Source organism: Ambystoma mexicanum, chromosome 2p, assembly GCF_040938575.1.
Source record: "Ambystoma mexicanum isolate Mex_15411 chromosome 2p, UKY_AmexF1_1, whole genome shotgun sequence".
NCBI lineage: Eukaryota > Metazoa > Chordata > Amphibia > Caudata > Ambystomatidae > Ambystoma > Ambystoma mexicanum.
This window is the reverse complement of record NC_090923.1, coordinates 1,087,387,550-1,087,393,969: the sequence shown is the minus strand read 5'-3', so window position 1 is coordinate 1,087,393,969 and position 6,420 is coordinate 1,087,387,550. Positions and strand designations below refer to the sequence as shown.

Here is a 6,420-nt window from a genome sequence, read left to right as displayed (position 1 = left end):
TATATGCTGTGAGACAGGTACGGTATCAAGAGACACAGGGCCTCATTCCGAGTGGGGCAGTAAGGGATACCGGGCACCGGTAAGGAGACCGGTGCCGGTAATCCCTTACCGCCCTATTACGAGTTCCCTTAGCGGGTCCCTCCTTTAACGCCTGGTCAGACCAGGCGTTATGGACGGGACCCGCTAAGGGAACTCAGAGCCAATAACAATACCGCAATTTGCGGTACCGTTATTAGCGCCTTCCCCATTCCCATTTGAGCCCTATAGGGGCTCAAATGGGAATGGGGAATGGCTTTTTCAATGGGGACTAACCGGTCCCGCATAGGTCGGACTACACCGGTAAGTCCCCATTGAACCATACCGGTGCCGGACCTGTTATTGGAGGCAGTCATGGCGCAAATAGCGCCATGACTACCTCCAATCTCGGAATGATGCCCACAGGCTCATAACCTTTATTATCAAACTTTGTGGGGTTGGTGTAATGCCTATCTGGCCCTAACTCTAAGGGGTATGTTCCCTCAACTGATGTTTCTAAGGGCCGTCAATGTCCGTGAGTCCAAAACCAAAGTTTGTCTGTGTCCAAACCTATGCTTGCCCTCACTCCCGAACCAAATTCGATAGAGGTCTTCTTTATGAAACAATCGTGATTCAAAAGGAAATGTAAACCACAGCTGGTTTCAGGTAGTCATACCAAAAGATGTAGTTCTGCCAGTTCAAAATAGCTCACCTCTGAAAGTGAGAGACCCCCAAAATACAATTAAATCTCCAAATGGAGTCAATAAGGTCACCTCCCGAGAGGGAATGAGACCAAGACCAAGTGCTGGTGGTAAAGAAAGTTCTTTATCTAAAATAGGGCATGCAGAATCTACTCTGCTCACACCGAGAACGCTCTGCAGAAAACATGTTACATTTTGGTTTTATACACAAAAGCATCATCCTTGGGGGAAGTCCTAGGGGGCGCAAGAAAGATTGGGATTGGACACTAAGAGTAGGCACCTATGGGTGCTGTAAGGTCGGCGATGGCTGATTGGTCCGAGGGCACGTGATGAGGCGACGTGGTGTCCGGGGTCACTCCGTCAGCTGGGCTCATCAGGCTGGCATGATGAATCAAGGTTTTATTCTTTGTATTGTTAGACTGAAATAACATTTTACTCTTGTGGCCACACATTCTCATCCATTCACTACCATGATTTGTTCATCCGGTGACCTCAGAGGCCTGTATCCTAATACTTGCAAAATATGGTTCAAAGATACATTATTTATTACTGGTCATAGACTCGATTTCACTTGTCAAACACTGTGCATGATCTGTTTAAACAATTCAGGATATACTAACTAAGGGGTAGGGTCCTTGGGGTCATTGCATGGTTTAGGGTGTCCACCTAATAGCACTAAAAGCAATGTTGAATATACAAATGAAAAAGGGCTGGGTCACAAAAGGCGCATATCATTGTGGAATTACATTTTCATTGCGGGTTCGATGATCAAGTGTCCAAATACCTTTAACTCGTTTGCTGACCTCATTTGACACCCTGATGGCATGGGAGAGTCGAGGCTTTCTCGTGAGCTGATTTTCTGATACATTATGTAACGTGGCTCTTTAAAACACGATTGTACATTCAGACTTTTTAAATGTGGCTTGCTGAGTTGCACTTAAGTCATACTAAACTAAAGCATACTATGTCACTCGTTTGGCTCAATGTACTTATCATTGCACAAAGAAACATCAAAGTTTAAAAACACATAATTCAATGTTCATCTTCTGTATGTACAAGAGAACAGAATGGCTCCCTACTTGCAGCTTGCGTGTGCACCTCTTAAAGACTAAGGCTTATTAGAAAAACTTGCCACTACATTATTCTTGCAGACTATGACACATATAAATTTACACTTAAGACTCATAGGTTACTGGACACAAGGTAGCTCTGTGCTGGCATGCATAAAATATTATTTCCATGAGTACCCTTATAACCTGTATTAGTGTATGTTATACATTCGTTATTAAGGTTTAACACGAACATTTCTGGTTATGCACGCATATTGTGTTGGTTACTCATATACAAGTTGGCCCACGTTAAATTTACATACTTATGCTTGCGGAAGGTGTACTGGCTCTGTTTGTTATAATCGTAATGGATCAAAGCCTCAGGGGTGATTCTTGTCTGTTGACTCTATTCAGGGGCATCATGTTTTTATGGCCAGGGTCTATGGGGGTGTCAGTCAGGTTTATGGAGATGAATAACCTCTGCCCTGGCTTCTGCTCAGGGCTGAATCTGGGCTAGTGAAGTAAGACGGAAGGCAGAAGATACAGTGTGTATTTTGTTGCATTCTCGCAGACAGTCTTCTCATGGGAACTGAACAATTGCAGGGATGGTGAACAGCGGGAGGAGGTGGGGGGAGGCGCTCGCGGTGTGCGCCTAACTGGGCGAGCTGCAGGCTTGCATTGGAATCACACAGTTGTTTTAGAATTACAAAATGAAGTTGGTGCTGGTGCTTTACAAAATGGAGTCCTATCCACCTCTAGTTCTACATTACTTGGGGGAACATCACAAGGGGAGGACACTGTTCCAAGGGTATTCCCGTGCGAGTGCCCTGGGGCCGGGGCCCTGACCCAGAGCAGCTGCGACTGGGCCTACTGAGGAAGAGCAGGAATAAGGGAGGGGGGGTCTAAAATATCCCCTCCTTCCACTCATTCCCCCCTTTCGTTACTTAAGTAACAAATAATGTAATCATCCCAATCTCTTATGTTCCTCCTCTTCAGCCACTGCTTCGTCCCATGCAGGTGTTCCCTTTATTGGCATCCATGCCCTACATACTGCTCTGAGACTGTGTCCCCTTCTGGCATACTCATCTGGGGTGCAGCTCATATAGATACACCCTCCCTCACCTTCCAGATCTACCCATACTTCCTTGTACCATTCTAATTCTCTGTGTTCTTTTATGGTTGTGTGATATAAACTGTCCACGATATGCCCTGTATTATATATGGCAGTCATCCTATACTTGGGTTCCGAGTTTTCCCCTGTTTGTACTTCTGCTTTGTGTTTTATTTGTGCCACACCATTTGCACGACCATTGTTACCATCATCATTGCACCATTTAGCACCGCATTTGCGCAACATTGGAGTCCCAGTTGACACACACAAAAAATGAGGAGTAAAAAGAGGATGAGTGGTACGAGAAGTTTTACCATCGTTCCTAGGCAAGAAGGTACCCATGAAAAAAGATTGTCAAACCAAGCACTGGTCTGTGCCCCTTCTTCGTCCTTCATCTGTTCTCCGAGATCATGTACCGCTACTATCACGTGGGAGAGGGACCCGTTTTCAGCATCTGCAGAAGGTACAAATGTGCAACATGCGCTCCCGATTCTTAGGCAAACACCTCCATCAATTGCTGTTAACAGATCCAGAACATATCTGTTTTGCATTGTCATCAACCGCAGGGCTCTGATTTCGAGCTTGATGGCGTTAAACCCTTCTTCATTGTCGCTGGCCAGCTGGATTAACTCCCACCTAGTGATTTGTAAGCATTTGCCCTTGCCTGGATGCTGGGAACGAGGGATGCGAAGAAAGTTTCTACGCAGCTGAACAATCGGAACCTGTCGGGTATTTGGCCCAGGAGCTCTGGGGTTTGGCCGAAATATAGTTTTAGGATAATTTCCTTCTTTGGCGGGTTTCTTGCACACCTTCCTCATCTACGGTGTACACGGTACTTCCTTCAGGCACTGCTGGCGATGGTCCTTCTGAAGCTGCTTCGTGTGTGCTCTCGCTGCGACTATGGCTGGCTGGGATTACCATAAGTGCGGAGTGCAGCATTGCCAGAGAGCACGTTCCTCTGCATGATTGCGGGAAATGCAGGTACGCCATGTTTCCGCAAACCCAGTATTTATCCATCATTGCGGCCGTTCCTTTCTTCATGTCAAGAATTATGAGCGTTTTACTGCAATTTATGTTCTCCCCCATGTCCCTCTTCCCTTCTCCATGAAAGCACAGTTCATAACTGATGTTTCTTTGTAGCTTCAAGGGTTTCTCGATGGCGGTGACCCAAGTGAGTTTAGTTACATGTTCAGTCCATATGGGAGCGCATGTTCTCTGTACCCATGAAAGTGTTTCTTCCGATAACCCTCGCAATGATTATGCTTTGCACAATATCTCTTCCTTCTGAAATGTATTGTCCATGTGCAATGTTTCCTTTCTTACCAGAAAAGCCTCTTTTACACAAATCACTCCTTGCGGCCGGGAGTAACATGTCCGTTCGTTCTGCAGAAGTTCAAATGAAACTGTGTGTGCTTGAAAAGTATTTTTAATTCGGCACAGTGCAAGATGTAGGAGGCATTGGGCCTCTGCAAATGGAATTTCTTGCGGCAGTAAAACTTTAGGCGTGCCTGAGGCGTGGGGTATCAAGGAGCACACATAACAACTTTCGTTAGTTGTTTGTTTAGCTGTGTTGCTCATGTCTGCATACCACTTATTTGACTGGTGGGGGTGTTGAGGGTCTTCAACTGTATCGAGGCCAATTTTGTAATTTACCTCCCATCCTCCCTGTTGCGATTCCCGCTTCTTTCGTCTAGATCCCCTTTCCCCACTTCCAAGTGCCTCTATACCATCTTCCCCCCCTCCTGTGGTGTATATAATTTATAATTTGTGGTTGTTATCTGGTTGTCACTATCACTCCTATCGTTGGTGGCCGTTTCAGAGACTAGCATGGCTGTTGGGTACGGGTGATTCTGCACCCAAGCAATTTCGGCAGGAGTTCGGTCATTCATTGTGTACACATCGAAGTCTGATTTGTTCACATAGTGGGACTGGGGTGTAGCTTGCGTTGTTTCACTAGGTGTGATACCTGAAGTGCCATTGTACTCCCTCTCTTGATCCCCATACGCCCATACCTACTTTGTGCCATCCCAAATCAGATGTGTCCCCTTTTTGATACTCTCTATGCTCACACCCTCCTGGCCAGTATTAACTGTGATGTATACAATGATCCAATATAAAAACAGGCCAAACTGTGGTAAAAAAATAACACGGCACACACAAACAACATGCACTCAAATGAATAACTAGGATACATATGTCTCCTTCTTCTATTTCTATCTTCACTATTAGTTGTGGTAGTTGGGGCCTCATCCATGCCCATTGTAGCTCCTAATAGGTGAAATGAAGTATTTGTTAATTACGAATATCACCTTTTTACATTTTACATATATATCATATAATTAATTCTCTTATGCTCGTCTTTGTTCATTTTCATTTTTATTCCCCTTTACTCGTATTGGACGAGCCTTTCGCAGGGACCACTGTATTTGTACTTCGCGTCCTTCCGTTTTCCTCCTCCACACCACAAGTCTGGTGGAGGGAAACCGAGGGAGGCAAGTTCTTTTGTTTTCAATTTATTACTCAGGAAAGAAAGTTCATTAGTATGAGCATTTTCAACCACTGGGACAGGAAAGAGAAAGGTGGACGAGAGAGAAAAAGAGAATTGCGAAAGTCATTTCATTTTACATTTCATCCTGTCACAACCCTTGAATGTTTTGAAATCCCGTACATTTATATCCACCTTTTCTCTTTTTTTTTCAGATACATCCATATACTCTTATCTCACCCATTTTAATTTTCTCTTACATCCCCACATTTTTCAATTTTTATGTTTGGGTGCTGTGCTCGTCCCTGGTGTCTTCATGGTCCATGCAGTCTGTGGTTCCATGGGCTTTTTGAACATCTGTCAAATGTATCCAGTACCTTAAGACCTGAACCTTAACTGTGGTTGGCGTTCAGTATATTACTTTATATGGGCCGTGGAACCTTGGCCCATTCCATCTCCATACAAAGCTCCTCACATACACCATGTCGCCTGTCATCAGCTGGCAGTTTGGGCTATCTGTGGCTGTATGTGTCAGTAGCACTTTCTTTTGTGAATGGGGATGCTAGTTGTCTTGCTATAGCTTGGGCCGCTCTTGTCAAATTTCTAAGGTACTCATGAAACTCTTTTTCTAGAACTATCACACTTTGGTGTGCATCTGATTGCCTGCACATGGGAAAGTGGGCTGTATGCATCCCCCTTCCTGTCAGTCTCATGGGGTGACAGGTGGTGGTCATTGCTGGGTTGGTTTCTCACCTCAAAGAGTGCCAGGGGCAAACAATACACCCAGTTTTTCTTAAGGGTGTGGCATAGTTTTAACAACCTACTCTTGAGTAATCCGTTCATTTTTTCCACAATGCCATTCGATTGCGGATGATAAATAGCACAGAGCTTGTGTGTTATCCCTAGCATCGCAGTGATGTGTTTGAACATGTCATTTACAAAATGCATTCCGTTGTCGGATCGTATGACATCACAAATACCCCAGCAGGGAAACACCTCTCTCACCAAGAACTTGGCAGCGCACCGTGCGTCTGGGTGAGCGCAGGGGCCGGCCTCCAC

General features: G+C 45.1%; 1 long non-coding RNA gene across 1 annotated transcript in view; it reads right to left on the bottom strand.

The window, feature by feature from the left end:
* Window positions 1-232: 232 nt before the first annotated feature.
* LOC138566000 (uncharacterized) overlaps window positions 233-6,420 on the bottom strand; it is a 31,440-nt gene continuing 25,252 nt past the window's right edge. The window contains exons 2-3 of the long non-coding RNA XR_011301771.1: window positions 5,069-5,144; window positions 233-1,094 (exon numbers count right to left, since the gene is read on the bottom strand). This is a non-coding gene — a long non-coding RNA (uncharacterized lncRNA). The remainder of the gene's footprint in view (window positions 1,095-5,068; window positions 5,145-6,420) is intronic.